Source organism: Ambystoma mexicanum, chromosome 1p (assembly GCF_040938575.1).
Source record: "Ambystoma mexicanum isolate Mex_15411 chromosome 1p, UKY_AmexF1_1, whole genome shotgun sequence".
NCBI classification, from domain to species: Eukaryota; Metazoa; Chordata; class Amphibia; order Caudata; family Ambystomatidae; genus Ambystoma; species Ambystoma mexicanum.
This window is the reverse complement of record NC_090921.1, coordinates 67,613,429-67,631,740: the sequence shown is the minus strand read 5'-3', so window position 1 is coordinate 67,631,740 and position 18,312 is coordinate 67,613,429.

Genomic DNA, 18,312 nt, shown 5'->3' with positions numbered 1-18,312 from the left:
ACCTTGTCATTGGTAAAAAGAGGAAAGGATAAGACGGATGGTGGGAGGGTGGCTAAAGGACGGTCAGCAAGCACAGATGGAGAGGGGAGAGGAGGGGTGTGGGTGGAGAGGGTGGACAGGATGTCCAAGGTGTTTTAAATGAAGTGAGAGGCAAGGGAATTGCAAAGAGCCTTGGAGGCAACAGGAGGGGTAGAGACTGCAGCAGGGTTGGCCAGCTCCTTGCAGCCGAGTTGTTAGATGCCGCAGAGACACAAGCTTGAATGTGGACTATCTTCTTGGTGAGGACAGAGAGTCGGTATTGCCTTTGTAGCAGGCGACAGACCGGTTTGTCAGAGGATGAACAGGAAGTCCTCCATTTCCTCTCAGCTGCCCTACAATTACGTTTAAGTGTAGCTAGGTTAGAGTCATACCAGGAATTGCACTTGGCTTTGGACTTCAAATGGATCCTCATGACAGGGGCAAGAGCATCAAGCAAATCAGAAATTGAAGAGTAGAGTAGAGACACGGCTGTGTCAGGATGTGAGACAGACAAAGGTGGAGGGGGGAGAAAGTGGCGGCAAAAGCCTCCACTAACACACGCTTCATGGGCCGGATGTCCGAGAAGGTAGGTGGCAGTGTTGGGGTACGCTTGGCTTGGGGGGAAGATAGGGAGAGATGAGATGAGAGGAGGGAGTGATCGCTCCAGGAGAGATGAGTGGTCAGAGGGATGGAGAGGGGGAGGTCAGAGGAGATCAAGACATTGAGTGTGTGCCCTGCAGAGTGAGTCGGGCCACAGGGGAGGATGGACAGGGAGAGGGAATCGCAGAGGTCACGGAAGAGTACAGAGGCAGAGCGAGAGTTTAGAGTGGCAATATGAAGAAGGTTGCCAGCCTTAAAGACCTTCCGGGAGGGGTACAGATCAGAGGTACGCCCTGCGGAGGAGAAAGAGCCCTAGATGGGGCAGAGGAGGAGGAGGAGAGAGAGGGCAAGGTAGCCAAGGGGGAAGCGGAGGGGACAGCAGGAGATGAGAGGAAATTGATGAGGTGAGGGAAGCACCTATCAAAGAGGAGGAAGGTGGCCTGAGGGCCTTGGAACATGACAGTGCCATTTAGACATTAATGATGACTTTAGAGGAGTCGAAGGAAGCCATGAGAACTTCCCATCGAGCGCCACCTTTAATGGGAGATGAGGATATAGGGCAGAGCACAGAGACCATATGAGGAGTCCATAGATCTGGCGAAGGAACTAAAAAGAGGATGTCGGTAAGGGTCTGTCTGGCGGAAGCATTAGAATAGATGTCGGCGATAGGATGACCAGGGTTAGAGGCCAAGATATCCTTTTTGAACTTCTACCTACCAGACTTAGTGAGAAGGGAAGGATAGTCAATGGAGAAGCATTGGAAAAGATAGGAGAAACAGAAAGCGCCATTGGGGTGGAAGTGAGGAGGGGAGGGAGATACTGGGGGGGCTAAGGCAGGTAGGTGTGGGACAAAAGAGAGTGGTGAGGTCACTGGGCTGGCAAGTTACAGAGAAGAAACAATATACAAGCAAAATACAGAGAATTTTGCCATAGGCAGCAAGACTTGACTTTTAAGCATGAAGCAAAACAGCAAGATTTTACTTTTAAGCACAACACAAAAACAGCATGATTTGACTTTTAAGCACAAAGCAAAAACAGCAAGATTTGACTTTTAAGTACCAAGCAAAAATGGCAAGATTTGAAATTTAAACACAAAGCAAAAACAGCAAGATTTGACTTTTAAGCACAAAGCAGAAACAGCAAGATTTGACTTTTTCAATCTTGGAATCGGATGTTAGCAAAGGGTTTTAGCAAGCACTGCTCAGCAGGATGACAACATGGGAGTAACAAGCAGAAAGAACAGTGATAGTCAAAGGCAGTAGGAGTGAGTTTATAAGGAGGGAACTAACCCATAGTTCTGGAGGTGGCAAAGTCAAGGCAGTCTGGATTTCTTAGAGGAGTGGGGTGGCAGCATCATTGTGGTTAAGGTGCAGGGAGGACCCCAATTAGCGTTCTGGAAGTGGACAGGGAGCAGACAGGGGCCTTAGAAGTGGGCCTTGCTGAGAGGGCCGGCTGAAGCCTGCCGGTCCATGATTGGATGGAAGAAAACACTCAGCAACGAATGGGAGTGCAGCAGAGGGAAAGGTTGTTCAGCGCAGCCTGCCTACACAATAAAGAAAACCACGGCGGCCATCTTGGAAGGGCCAAAAACAGTCAAATAAGCAGCAATAGTAGGGAAAAACTTGTGCTTTCAAAATAGCAAGGCAGCTCCAGGCATTAAAAACCTAAAAAAATGGCTGCACGATGAAAATGCCAAATAAAACAGTAATTTCCAACAATTTTATGCAAATTTCCTCTTTGTTTGTTTGTTTGTTTGTTTGTTTATTTATTTATATTGCGCACCAGACCCTTAGGTTACCGGGCGCAGCAACAAGTATATGCGAAGCTTACAATGTTACAATGTTATATAAATGAATTTACAATATTACGCCATATTACACAAATTACTAGAATGTACAGATAAAGAGTTGCCGTATTTACATGAATGTACAGTTAACAATATACATGATTAGCAGTAATAAACATAAAGGTTGATGTCGCGTCGGGGTGCATTAGGTAGGACTACGCTTGTGAGTGTTCGGGTGTTAAGTCATTGTTGGCGATAATGTGTTTGATAAGGTTCCTTCTGAAATGGGGGAAGGGTTGGTCAGCTCTAAGGTTAGGTGGCAGGGCGTTCCACAGGTTAGCAGCTTTCACAGGGAAGCAAACGCCACCAATTTTGGCAAGTCTGAATCTAGGTACTGCCAAACAATTGGAGTTGGCGAGTCTCATGGGTCTATTGGAAGTTTTTCTTTTTATTTTGTCCATCAAGTAGCTAGGAGCAGCATTATTTAAGGCCTTATGGGTTAATGAGATCATTTTTAGCTGGATTTTATTCTCAGTAGAAAGCCATTTATGTTGCCGCCTAGTCGAGGAGATATGCTCCCTCTTTCTTATTCCTAATGCAGCTCTGAGAGCATTATTTTGTAGAGTTTGAAGTCTTAGGGTAGTGGCTTTATTGGCGCTACTGTATAGGGCATTACAGTAATCAAGTCGGGAAAGAATTAAGGCTCTAGCCAGGATTAGGCAGCTGGTATTGGACAGGAAGGGCTTGCCTGCTCTGATCAATTTACAGGTGTAAGCAGTGGTGGAGGCTAAGGAGTTTACCTGTTTAGTGAAGGACAGGGTAGAGTCGAGATAAAAACCAAGTGTTTTTACTTCCCTCGAGACTTTAATGACATTTCCGTCTATGCTGAAGGCTGAGTAATCTGGGCCCAATTTGTTAATATTGGCTTGTGTGCCCAGAATGATCAACTCTGTCTTATCATCATTCAGGCAAAGACCGTGAGTGGCCATCCATGCCTGAATGATGAGATACACTCTATTCACCAACTCCCCATCCTCACTGTGATCCCCAGAAAGTGGGAAGAGAATCTGTGTATCATCTGCATAGTTAGTGTAGGTGATACCGAGATTGTCCAAATCATCGAACAGAGGTTTGGTGAATATGTTGTAAAGGGTCGGAGAGACGCAGGATCCCTGAGGGACACCACAAGTAATGGGTATATCTTTCTTTTCTTTTTTTCAAATTTTGATTTTTTAGGTTCAATAACTCCCCTGGAGGTGCAGTAATTCACAGCAAGTGCACCTACCTAAAATTACATTTTTTTTAAATTGGGGGAGTTCCCCCCAACCCCCTGTATTTTTCTTTTATTTACAATGTATTGCTACTAGCTAAACCCCAAAAAAACATACAAATAAAAAAAACACATTCAAACATTTTTTTAGACATTTTTTTTTTACATTTTTGCATTCGACCAAATGTTGTTGACTTTTCAACTGCATAGCCCCCTGGACAGTGCAGGATGCTCCTGATGTCCTCCTTCTTGTCCCCACAACTAAAGCCCCAAAACAGTGAGATCTGCTCGAACTGCCAGGAACAACTGCCTCAGCTACAGCTTTCTTCATTGACAAGGTACTGTGCAAACACTGTCAAGAACTATTTTCGGCCATCGAGAAAGTGCGTGAAACTTTCCTCAACTTCTAAGGCTTAAACTTCCCTAAACATTCATCAAAATTTTCGCCTAGCTAAATTCTTCTAAACTCTGTGGCAGAGACTTAACCGTTATCTACCAGAACTGTGCTATCCTATACAAAGACACTGAACCATTGACTTTGGCCCAGGCCTATGAGAAGAATTGCTGGTTGAATTTAACTGAAACCCTCTGCCCTGCCTATGAATGTATTTGGGCTGTCTATTCTTATAACCTTGTCTTTTGATCCCTTTATTAAGTATCTTAAGTGCCATTTTGCTCCCACTTTACAGACGCTAAACTTGTTCAGTTACTTACCGGTTGGATTGTTGTGGTGTATTAGTGTGTGATGTTGAGCTGCTTATGCTAGTGTTTTCTAAATGACTGAGTAAATAAATGTATATTCTTTTACCAAGAAACCTTGATTAAGCGTTTACTTGAATCACTGTATTAGTTGGTCCTTTGATATTGTGCTTACACTTGTAGTCTTAATTGCCTGTAGTGTTCCCAAAGGGTACTGCAGGTAATTCTGCCTAACACTGGTATACAGCGGTGAGGATACAGTATACTTGATACATTGAGAGTGCTACTTTTACCTTTGTTCAAATAACCCTCACAAGGCTAAGCAACACTAGAAAAGCAATTGTTTTATCATGGCTGATATGGAAAGCTACAGACAGGAGACCCTAGTTACTTTAACAGTTGATCAATTGAGAGATATGTGGAAAGCTAGGAATCTCACTGTAAAAGTCAAACAGGTTGAATTGATAGAAAAGTTGTTACAATACCAAAGTCTGAGGAGTGGGTCTGAAACCCCCACCCCTGCAGCAAATATGGAAAATGTTCATGAGGATGATAATATGTGGGAGCTCAGCTCTAATATTGTGGATGAGTTAGAAGAGGCAGAAGAGTCTCAGAATGAAGGCCCAGTCTTACCTCGACCTGCTCATAGGTCTCAATCTTTGACCACAGGACCCCATCAGGTCCAAACCTATGTCCTGGATTTGTCGCTTTAGAAAAATTCAGACTGGAGTTAGAATTTAAAAGAATCCAAGCTCAAACTGAAAGCAAACATCAAGAGCTTAGACTCAGAGAAATGGAATTGAATCATGGACTTGAAATGAAAAAGTTGTCTCTTGACACTGGTTCTCTCCCAGAGTCCTCTAGGTCTTCCAGTCCCAAGAGACCTTGCATGCCCAAAGATGCAGTATGTATGCATGAGGTTAAGCTTGATATTTTGGATTGGTTGGCTGCTTTTGAATATAACTATGGGATTCAAGACATTACAGGGAATCAGTTGATTCCTTGGCTTTTTTCTAGGCTACCCCCTGTTGCAACTGATGTGGTACTGGAATTGGGGGATATAGACAGAAAGGAGTATGAAACTGTGAAGCTAGTTTTGATAGCTAGATTTGAGAAGACCCCTTCTCAATATCTCAAGAGGTTTAGAACCCTCAAAAAGCATGATGGTACCCCTTGAGCTACCTGGATGACTGAATGTGTAATGGATAATGGATGGGTTAAGGGTTACAGGGTGAACACTTATGAAAGTATGAGAAATTTGTTTATGTTGGAATCTATTTATGATGCCTGCTCTCCTGAGCTGAGACAGCACTTGGCTGACTCTAAGGAAATTGATCAAAAGAAGTTAGCAAGGGCTGCTGACTTGTGGTTTGCCAATAGAGCTACTCACAGGGATTCTGGGTTAACTCAGAAGAAGGATGAGGGGAAGCCACACAAAAAGGATACCAAAGAGAATTCTAATACCTCCAATCCAAAAGAGGGCCACAAACATAACAAGGGTAAGACACATGGAAAGCCGAATCAGGCTAGTGTACCTCCTGGTGCCAAACCAGAAGGACGTCAGAACAAACCCCCATTCATAAACACATTTGGAAAATGTTATGCTTGTGGGTCAACTGACCATGTGAAAGGGGATCCATGATGTAAGGGTAAACCTTCAGGGATCCACACTGTCTCCTTAGCCTTCTCCGCAGAGGATGAAGTACCAATGGCAAATGGAATCTTTCACCTACTGGCTGAGGAACCCATGAAAGTCTCATCCAGTGTTTCTTTAATATCCCTGAGTCTGTGAGAGCAACAGAACTTAGATATGTATAACTCTATTCCAGATAATACTAAAGAGTATTACAAACACAGTGTACTTGTGAATGGTCAGGAGACCCCTGCCATCAGAGACACTGGGGCCAGCATAACTGTAGTTGATTAATCTTTTTTCAAGGTTGAGGATGTTGCTAAGGCACCCAAATTCCTAACTAAGCTTGCTGGAGGCCCTGACCAAATGCTTCCAGAGTTACCAGCTCTCATTCAATGCAATTACATGACTGTAAAGATACCTGTAAGTGTGCAGAGTGAAGTACCTGGGAAAGTCCTGTTGGGGAATGACTTAAAAACCCTTGGAGTTGTATCAAGAACCCCCAGGCCACCCAGCAAAAGGAAACAGGCCAGTGAGAGTACCTTCATTATAGCAGAGATTATAGAGGAAACTATAACTCCTACTCCAAGGACCTACTGACTTAAATGTCTAAGAAGAAAGAGGAAAAGGGGAAACCTAAAATCTCTAGGAAGAAACCAGCCAGCACTCCTGTGCTACCAACAAGGACATCCCTGAGAGGACTGTACAAGATCACACCTGTGATCCCTCCATCAGCTGAGGCTGAGTGTGTGGAACAACCTTGTGTGGCTGAATCATCTGCTGAAGAATCAGAGCTGGAAGAGGACCTTGCTCCTGTTGGAGATCTGGATCCTGCAGACCATCCTGAGCTGCAGTCTTTACTGGCAGAAGGTGGACCCTGTAGGGCAGACTTCAGCACAGGTCAAAGATAGTGTCCTACTCTTGAATGTCTTCTCCAACAGGCAGCTTTCCAGCTGGATGGGCAAGAGCCAGGGAAGCATAGGTTGTACTGGGACAATGGCCTCTTCTACTGTGAACCGACTGAGTCTATCCCAGGGGACTGTAGTGCTTCTTGAATGCAGAATCCAGTTCCTACAGTTAGCCCATAAGATACGTTTGGCTGGTCGCTTAAGCTTTAAGAAGACCAAGGAAAGGCTCTCTTTATATTTCTACTGCCAAAAATTGGGGTCTGAGGTAGATACATTCTGTAGGAGCTGTAACACTTGCCAAACCTCTGGCAAGAGTGGAGCCAGGAATGTAGCACCCTCGGTGCCTCTCCAGTGGTGGGAGTTTATTTTGAGAGGGTAGGAATCGACATTGTTGGTCCCTTAGACCCTCCCACATCTTCAGGAAACAGGTTTATCCTGGTTGTAGTAGACCATGCTTCTTGGTATCCTGAAGCTATACCTAAGAGGATTGTTACAGCCCAGGCTGTTGCTAAGGACCTACTGTTACGCTCACCTGGACCCCACAGGGGTGTTGATAGGACCCGGACAGCTGCGGTCTCCTTCAACGTGATGCGTAGTGCAGAGATGACTGTCTGGACTGGCCCGCCTAATCTTGTCTGCTGGTCCTGAAGAAGTATTTTCCTTATGTTCGTAAAAGATGAGCTCTCCATCCTGCGTGTCTTGCAGGGGCGCGTAGATACCAGTTACTTCACTGGTTTGAAGGCGTTGGGAGAGTTCCCGTAAGTATTGACTCTGAAGTCCATGGCGGGATTGGTAAGTATCAAGTTCAAAGAGTTCAATGTGCCCGATGTTCACTCTTGTCCCCTTCCTTCCTTAAGTTGCAACTGAGTTCATGAGAAGAATATCTCTTAGCTGCTGCTGGCATTCAGGTAAGATTCTGTGTTACCCAACACTGTCCGGTAACTATTGCATGCGTTAACGTGTTGTTATTCTCCGTCTTTACAGATGTGGCATATGAAAATGTGGAGAGTTATGGAATAATACCTCCAGTGGTAAGTATATGGTGGTAAGAGGTTGTATTTGTTGATTCCCTTGGCTCACCTTGTTTTTTCTTGTGTCTCCTAGGTGCGGGATTACGGCGAAGAAATGATGGAGACAGTGCTGGATCGAAATATGCTGTGAGAACTGGTGAGTATGGCGCTGTGCTGGAGCTGGCGAAGCGACGAGTGCAGGACTGATGTACTTTCCAGGTCCGGAGATGAAATGGTTCCGGAATTAGGTGAGGAATTTGAAATAAGTTTGTTTTCTAACCTTGTCCTTTTCTTCTTCTTTATTCTAGGAGCTCCGGATTTGAGGCGGGCGTGGCAGAAGACTGGATGCTGGCTGCAGGTACGCGGGCATGGCAGAAGACTGGATGCTGGCTGCAGGCACGGTGAGCGTCACGCTGCTGGATGTAGAATAACGCGAAGTATGTGCTGCTGTTCGGGTGTGGTTTAAATAGCCTCCAAAGTAGTTCCAGGTAAGAAATTCCCTAGAGCCACACCCGAGTAAAAAATAGTCCCTGTAACAAAATAGTCCCATCCAGGCCTCATGTAGGCTTGGACTCTTTTGCAGCATGGTCTGCATCAGGTAAGTAAAGTCTATGAGCCTGGCGCCTCTGTTGAGCCTGGTGCCTAAGGCGCCAGGACTGAACCCAGACAGCCCTTAGCCGGGGCTGCTGAGGTTTAAACAAATGTCTGGATGCCTGCTCCCGGAGCTGAGGGCCTTGGTCCTGATGCCCGGGGGTAGGCATTATGACAGCACTCCCCCCAAGGCCCCTCCTAAAGTTGTTGTTCCCCCCCGGCCCCGGTTTGTCTGGGAAGTTCCGATGGAATCTTTTCACCAACCGAGGTGCATGAGCGTGGTCGCTAGGCTCCCATGATCTTTCTTGTGGTCCGTAGCCCTTCCGATCGATCAAATAAAAAAGTTTTGATTTAATCATCTTGGAGTCCAGGATATTTTTTACCTCGAATTCAGGTTCTCCATCAATCAAGATGGGGTCAGGTGGTTTGGTTAATCTTGTCCCTGGTTGAACTGGTTTTAGAAGTGAAACATGAAAGACAGGATGAATTTGCATATTAGAGGGTAATTACAATTTGACGGCCACCGGGTTGATAATGGCCTTTATGGTGTAAGGTCCCAAATATCTAGGATTAAAAGTCTGAATTCCCTTCAGAGGTATATGTTTTGTAGCCAGCCAAACTTGATCCCCAATCTGGTATTGTGGAGTTTCACTTCTATGTTGATCAGCATTTTTCTTGTATTTCTCTTTTGCTTGTTCTGTGGCTTCCTTAAAGGCTTGTGTAATAGTAGAGTGCAAATGACTAACTGTGGGCATTTCTAAGTGCTGAGGCGAATCAAGTTCTGAGGTTCGAGGGTGATGGCCATATATGGTATAAAAAGGGCTTTGTCCAGTTCCTGAATGTACCGAGTTATTGTATGCGTACTCAGAAATCCATAAAATATCTTTCCAATTGCTTTCGGTCTGGTGTAGCATGCAGCGTAGGTACTGTTCAAGGGTCTGGTTGGTCCTTTCCGTCTGACCATCGGTCTGGGGATGGTGACTTGTTGATAGCCTCACGTCGATTTGTGCCAGTTGACAACATTTCTTCCAAAAATGCAAGATAAATTGACTACCTCGGTCAGAAACCAATACGGAAGGGAATTCGTGTAATCGAACAATGTTTTCGAGGAACTCCTTGGCCAGAATCGAAGCAGAAGGTAAACACTTTAAAGGAATAAAGTGGGCCATCTTGGAAAAAAGATCTACAATAACTAGGATGGTGTTAAATCCATTACATGGAGGTAGATCTGTAATAAAGTCTAAAGACAAGGTGTGCCATGGTGTAGGTGGAATATCCAAAGGTTGTAAAAGGCCAGCAGGTTTTTTCTTCTGGCTTTTGTTTGGGCGCAAATGCCACAAAACATCACAAATGACTTTACGTCTTTTCGCCAGGTAGGCCACCAGAACTGTCTCTTAATTTTCGCTTCAGTTTTTGCGATACCTGGGTGCCCTTCCATCAGGGTGTCATGATAATTGGAGATGACTAGTTCTTGTAATTCCTTGTGTGGTAGAAATAGTCGTCCTTGATAGTAAGGTAGGTCATTGACGACTGAGTAGTCCGGGCCTTTCTTTACCCAGTCCTGCAGCGTTGCTGGATCGAAGAGTTTGAATGAATATCTTCTAGTGTCTGTAGAGTAGTTATGTCAAGAATTCTTTGCTCGGGAATTATTGGCACCGGTTCCGGGTTTGCATATGCTTCTCCCATCCCTATTCGGGGTAAGGCATCTGCTTTGTCATTTTTGCAGCCTGGTCGATAAGTGATCACGAAATCGAATTCGGCAAAAAACAATGCCCATCGAAGTTGTCGCGATGATTGGGATTTGGCTGTTTTTAAATACTGCAGGTTCCGGTGATCGGTGATTACGGTAATATTATGCCTGGCACCAAGAAGTTAATGCCGCCAAGCCTTAAAGGCGGATTTGATGGCTAATAGCTCTTTATCGGTAAACGCATAGTTTAACTCAGGTGCTGAGAACTTTCTGGACCAAAATGCTACTGGGTGAAGTTGACTGGTTTCAGGATCCTTCTGGGACAGGACAGCTCCCATGGCTAAACTGGATGCATCAATTTCTACTATGTATGGAAGCTCAGGGCGTGGATGCTTTAAGACAGGTGCTGATGTGAATTTCGCTTTCAGCTCTTGGAAGGCCTTTTCAGCCTCTTCGGTCCACAAGAAGCGTTTGTTTTTTCGCAAAAGTGCTGTGATGGGGTACAACATGGGAGAAGTCTGGAATGAATCTGCGGTAGAAATTAGCAAATCCGAGCATGCTTTGTTCCCCTTTGACTGAACTGGGTGATGGCCACTTGAGAATTGTGTCCACCTTTCGAGAGTCCATTTGGACTCCTTTTGGAGTGAGGATAAATCAAGAAATTCAACTTCCGTAGCATGAAAAACACATTTTTCCAATTTTGCATATAACTTGTGCTGGCGTAGTTTCTGAAGGACTGCATGCACGTGCTTAACATGGTCTGATTCTGAGGAGGAGTACACTAGAATATCAGCTATGTATACGACGACACAGACGTCAATGAGTTCACGAAGGACATCGTTCATAAAATACTGGAAGGCTGCTGGTGCATTGCACAACCCGAAGGGCATCACCTGATATTTGAATAATCCGTACTTGGTGCGAAAGGCAGTCTTCCATTCGTCGCCTTTCTTGACACGTATCAGATGATATGCCCCTCGGAGATCTAACTTAGTGTAGATACAAGCATCCTTTACTTGGTCTAGTAATTCGGGGATCAGAGGCAATGGGTATCAGTTTTTTACCGTAATCTGATTTAATGCACGGTAATCTAAGCACGTTCTAAGGTCACCTAACTTTTTTGGCACGAAGAATAAAGCTGAGGATGCAGGAGACTTGGAAGGACGAATAAAGCCATTAGCAAGGTATTGGTCCAAGTATTGCTGTAGGTGACGATTTTCAGGTTCCGTGAGGGCATAGATTCTACTGCATGGGGGTTGTGCACCGGGTAGGAGGTCGATTTGACAATCGTATGATCTGTGAGGAGGTAATGTATTGGCCTGTTCTTTTTGAAAAACATCCTGAAATTCTTGGTATTCCTGAGGTAACTGCACGATTGGGTTAACGACTGTAGCCAGGCCTTTGTTCAAAGTTTTCTCCGGGTAACAGGTGTGTGCACAATCCGGGAAGGTTATTCTCTTCTCTCGCCAATCTATACAAGGATTATGTGTTTCCAACCATGGCATCCCCAGTATTATCTGGAACTGTGGGGCTTTCATTAGATCAAACACAATAGTCTTCCGATGCCCATCTTGACTCAACAGTGTCATCTCTGTAGTGGAATGAGTTACAGGCCCCGAGGCATCTCATCAGTTCCATCAACTTTGGTGATGACATCAGAAGTGGTCTTTTTGCAAAGAGGTAGATTCATCCTTGACACCAATTCGTGGTCCATATAGTTTCCTACGGCCCCGCTATCTATGTATGCCCTTACTGCGTGCATACGTGATGGCTGCCTGGGATCAAGTAGGACCATTGGGATGATCAGATGCAAGGTCTGAGTGTCCTTCTTTAAGCTCGGCAAGCGGACCTCTACGCTTGTCGGGCGTGGTTGTTTCCCGAATCAGGCTCTATGTGGCTTTCATCAGCAACTCCTACCACCTTCTTGGGTGGTTTTGTAGGGCAATCCCGTAGAAAATGTCCTGAGGTTCCACAGTTCAGACACAACTGCATCTGTCGTCTTCTTTCTCTTTCCTTTTGAGTGAAGGGTCCTTTAACCCCCCCGATCTGCATAGGTTCAGATGCATCTGTTCCTTTGGGGGCAACGTTGGGTTTAACCAATACCCGGTTCTCGAACTTAGCTCGATCAGTCTTTCGGTTCTGAAGTCGGTTGTCTAGCTGGACCACTAAGACTATAAATTCTGTGCAATCCTGAGGTGGGCTCACAACTTGAGCCAAGACATCTTTGAGTTCTCCCCGAAGTCCACGATGAAACAATGTAATTTGTTTTTCCTCCAGCCACCCAGTTTCCACCACCAACCTATTGAAGGTTGCAATATAGGTTAGCAGATCCTGGTTACCTTGTCGTAAGGATAAAAGTTTGTTGTCCAGGGCTTGACCCTATGAGTGTCTGGTGAATAGTTTTTTTTTGTAGCGGAGTGTGGCGAGTGTTTCCTGTGTGGAAAGTCTTGGCATTTTACTTCTTGACTTTTGCTTTTTTTTTTTTTTTTTCTTTCGCCGCGTTGAGGAAAAGTAAGAGGAGGAAACTTTAAAAACGCCACCTATGCGAAGCGGAGTGTGGCGAGTGTTTCCTGTGTTCCCTGGTGGTCCGTGGGGGGCCTGTGGGGGCAGGAGTGCTGTCCGATGGTCTGAAGCTGGCAAGACGAAGTAAAGTACAAGAGGTCTCGGTAAGAGCTGTGTACGCCTCCACCTCCCCCCCCCTTGAACCCTTGTTCAGTTGTCAGTTCCATCTGGCCTGCCGATGTGAGTTGTACGACAGTCATTGTGGGGGAAAAAATGTGGCTCACGTTCTAGTGAACTGCGGAGAGTCTGTGGAGGACTTAGAAAGATACAATGATGAGGTCCAGCGCTCCGCCTAACACACGAGCGTACGCCAAGCGGGGGCTAGCAGCTCCAAACACCCGAACACTTAATGCAAGCACCCCCCCAGTACGAGGAGGAATGCCACCGGTGGGGTTGGGGGGGGAATGATGGGAGAACTGTGCCCCAATGTGAGATGACCGCGGCAATGCCGCCCCATTGCGAGACTGATAACATCCCAAAACAAGCGTGGAAAGACCGTGTGGCGCCAAATCAAGGCGCAGACAACACTAATGCAGCCAGCGATGAGCTGGATACAGATAGTGAATATGTGAGGCCAAGCGAGTCAGAACTTGAGGACGAAGATGAGGATGAGGAAGATGGAGATGAATTGCCTGTAAGGGACACTGAAAAGTCAGTGGAGTGGGTGTCGCAGAGAGTGAGAAGCGAGAGTGAGAGTGGATCAAAACAAAACAACAGTCCCTCGCCCACCCCGGCAAGAATTATGGAAACTATAGACTTGGTAAGGCCAGAACAAGATGACCAGCACGCAATAAGGGGGGGGGGTGAAGTGGGTTGTGAGTCGAAGCTGAAAGTATGCACCGTGATGGTACATTGTGCCCACGCCCACGACGAGTCAACAACAAACAACAATTACCCACCACTACATGCTAGGAGTGATGAGTGCAAACATGTCTCTGGTAGGAGGAGGTCGGCAAGCGGGAATTCAAAGTGTGTCCCTCTAGAAGTCCTCGGAGAGCCCAGAAATCATTCTGATATCACACGAGAGGAGGAGGCCACACCCAACGATGAAAGGAACGACAAAAAATCAAGGAAACAACTGAATAATAAATGCGGTGTGCCAAATGAGGTGACCGACTTAACGACGCCAGTCACTCCAGTTGAGACATCTCCTAGCCATGAGAGATGTCCAAGTAGGCTTTCAGGAGATCACGTAGATGAGTCGTCTAAACCACCCCAAAAGGGTTCATCGCTAAAGATCCTAGCATGGACAAGAGTGACCTCAATGCACAAGGGGAACGGAAAAATCTTAAAGTACCAAGCCCAAAAGACGAAAAAAGATGACTTAGTGGCAAACAAAACAAGCTATTCAGTTATAAAACCCCCTGATGTAGAATCAATCGGAAAAGTGAACATCGGGGTGACTGAAGAGGCCCCCACCGAGGAGTGGGTGTGTGCCGCGCGATGGAAGGAAGGAACACCTAAAGACGGAACGGCCGAGCCGCCTCGTAGAAGATACTCAGTAGGACTCGCAGATCAACTTCTGAGGGACCTAGTGGAATTGAATTCCAACTTGTCAAAACATCGAAAAAGCTCATTAATAACCTGCTGTGGAAAGTCATCTCCACAAACTGATGGCCAAATGTCCAAGGAAAAGAGTCTACTTGACATGATGACTCTAGAAGAAAATACACCATCCTTTGAGGCCAGAAATGATGAGATCTTGGTCTCACAAAAAAGGAGCCGGAGAAAGCTAAGCTCGAATTCCAACCACGAAGGTGCAAACAAAAGATTTAAAAGAAACTCAAGACAGAGTTTGACGTCTAATCCGGTGTCCCCGAGCCGTGTTGGATGACGTAGAAAATATGCCGTCTCCTAAAATGGGAAGTTCGCAGCCTGGTCAACTTTCGGATTCGATGACTCTGGAAACAGCAATGGACGAGAAGAAGCTAGTGGAGACCATAGTCGGAAAGTTGAGCCCGACACTGATGTCAGCCACAACAATAGCAGTAGCAGCATTGCTCAAACTTTACGAAAATCTAAACGAAAGCCTCCGGGACCAAACAATCTTGGTCGCCCTGTTAAACTCAAAAATTGTAAAACTCGAGTTAGACCTGAGAGACATGACGGCTCAGGTTGTGGCAACCAGAAGAGGCAATGACATCTCATTAACGGCACTAAGAGAATCTTTAAAAACGACAACGGAAGACAAAAGACTCTTCGCAGAAGTGACGAAACAAGCTTTAATGCTCTTCCAAAAAGATCGAGAATATAGAACAGCTGAAGTAGGGACGTGTGTCCCCCAAAAAACCCAGCAGAATGCAGAAACAGGACGCATGGGGAACTCAATAGATGACAAAAATGAACCTGTACCAGAGGACAGAATGTCAAAACCAAACTCTCTGCTCACAAAACCAAAAAGCATTCAGAATTGCTGCTCTGAAATAGACTCTTTGATAACCATTGTGTTGAGTGACAGTCCAAAAGACACAAATAAAAAAAAGGTTCCCAGTGCAGAAGACAAAGCAAAAAATCAATGAGGTAAAAAGAAAGAACAACAAAGCCACCACGAAAGAGATTAAAGAGAGAGATAGAATCTCGATGACCACAGCCCATGATTTATCACCAAAAGAAGGGAGGGTGGATGAAATTGACCTTACGGAGACAATACAAAAGGGAAAGGAAGACAAAAGAAGTGAGAATGAAGTTGTAGAGGAGCCGAGAGTAGGCGGTAATGACAATGAGGTGAGGACTACTGTAGTAAACTCCAAAGCTGACGACATGACCGAAAAAAAGAATGAAACTGAGTGCTTTGACATCTTTGACTCCAAACAATTAAAAGAGAGCACCGGCCTAAACACGCAAGGCCGAGTCACTGCTCCAAAACAGAGTAAATGTAAAAAGAAATCAAAAAACCAACAAATACAGAAGAACAAAAAGCCTCGAAGCACAGCGAACTTCTTTCGGAACATAAAAGCGCTAACTATCACAGTAAGCAACACTGAGCCTACAGGCCCAAATAGTGAAAAATGTACTAGAGAGTCCAGTAAGGCTAACGGAACAATGGTTGCTGAATTGTCTTCAACGAGGAAGACTCAGCTCTTAGAGATAACGGAAAAAGAAGTCAAACAAAAAGCCCCAGTGGAGACTGAAATTGATGATGAGGAGGACGAAGAACTACTGAATATGTCAATCTATAGCTCTTCGGTAGCCGATGACCTGGGTGCTGAAGGCATCAGTGAGACTGACGTGGAAGGTAATGTAAAAAACCAACACGATAAAAAGAAGGGAGAACCGACCATGACAGGCAAGACCCCGTCGGACACTGAGCCTGAGAGAGAAAAGGGACAACCAGGTAAGAGAGCCTTCTCATGGCCTCAAACTCCAAAAGAAGAAGATTCTCCCCTAAAGAATAAGTGTCCTAACGAAGGACCTGTTAAACACTTCTTTACGTTAGAAGAGAGAGGTATAAGAAGTATCCAAGGTCAACAAAAACAATGGTGTGTAACACACCGGGACCAGCAACTAAGTCAATCAAGAAAGTTTTGACAGACAAACTGATAGAGGTGGCCCAAGCGGCAGCAATCTCAATTCCAGAAAGTGGGAGGGAAACCTCTAATCCTATTGATCATACAAACAAATCTACCAACAATGACAAAGCGACTGAATATAGAATTTTGTTGGAAAAAATCAATTGTAACAAAAGTGATCCGTTGCTAAACAGATACACAGTACTACAGATATTTCAAAAGATCCCAGCACTGAGATCTGTAAAGAGTCCTCAAATTGAAAGGGTCAAAATAATAGCAGACTCTAATCAAAAATTTGTCTTGCTACACATTGTGGGAAAAAAGGTTGCGAAACAGATCATTACAAACGAGAGTACACGTGGTTGACAGTGCATTAGGAGGAGAAGATTGTGGTACATCGACAGACAATGGCTGCTGAGAAATAAAAAAGACTCACAGCAGTCCTCTCGACTGGATAACAATGCAAAAATAGAAAGTCACGCCAGAGCCAAAAGAAAATCAGTGGGCGAGGATGCTGGCGAACAGCTCTCGCTGGAAGAGATAAAACTGAAAATATTTAAAATAACATTGGAGAACAGCGAGAACACAAAGAGAGTGATGTGTAAGGACAACTCGTCTACAGAGGAGGATTCATATGCATGGGGATGGATAGCAAAATCCCTAAATGGAACATCGATGAGCTAATGCCCAAAGGAAAAGTTGGTGATAGCATCTGCTGAACTCTGCACCCGTACACCTGAGGAATGCCGACATTATATGCACACAAGAAACATGGTTAACAAGTACACCATGTGTAGAAGGCTTCGAGGTAGCTTTCAATCCTGCAATCTGCAAAGAGAAAGACCGCCCAATGTCGGGTCAACTAACCCTGATAAACAGAAAAAGCGGTCTGAGAATTAAGAATGCACAGAATATTTCACCCCATCTCCAAGTGATTTGTATTGATCCAGTGAACATGGTAACATCAGATAATCAGACCATTTACATCCTAAATGTCTACTGGAACACAACCATGAAATTGCATTTAAAATTTGAAGATGACATCTTAGATGCAATTGACAGCATACTAGTGAGGGAACCACAAGCTTCAATAATTATATGTGGAGACTTTAATATGAAATTGATCGAGATCCCACAATCAAAGCAACAAGTGAATAGCAGAGAAAAAACAAACTATGAGCGTTGGCTTGATGAAATGGCGTTTAGAAATCTAGTAATGCTAAATGGAGGAACAAAGGGCGATACTCCAGCCAGACCGACCTGGCCACGAGGAACCCAAAATTCAATACTGGATTATATGTTTGTTTCAGGCAATATATTCCAGGAAATTGATTCATTTAAAGTGATTAACACTAAACACAGTGACCACAACATGGTGGTAGCGGAATGGATTAACATCAACTAAATAGAGCGCAAACAATGGAGACAAGCTCTATCCTTGGTCCCAGGTCGTAACAGACTGCGTATAAATCAGTGCGACATTGTGACAATTACCGAACTGCTACTGGAAGCGCAAGACCTGAATCTCTCAAGGTCAATGGAATATCAACAGTTCTTTGAGATCTACAAAATCAAGAAAAAAACGTCCCAGACGAGACCTGTGATACAAAAACACAAATATGACCCTGAGGTAGCTGCCAGAAACAGAGAGGTAAGAAAAATTACAAGGAAAATACGTGCCGCAAACCCAGAGGACCTAATGGTGCAGATAAAAAAGGAAAAAAACAAGTATAACAACTGGTGCAAAAATCGCAAGGCAACCATGGAACAACAGGACGCGGAAGCAATGTTGAAGGCTCTTGAAGGAACACAAGAGTTTTTTGGGACATTATCAATGACACAAAGAACTCTGATAAAGCACTACTATCAAGTACAGTTCTGGAAAAGGACTGGGAAAACCACTTCACAGCACTATTTAAAAGAAGAAAAACCTTGAACCTGACAAAAGTGGAGATAAGCCAGCAGTGGGAAATTGAAATGGAGAGAGACGATATACGAACTACCATCAGAAAATGTAACTCCTCCCGCGCTGCGGG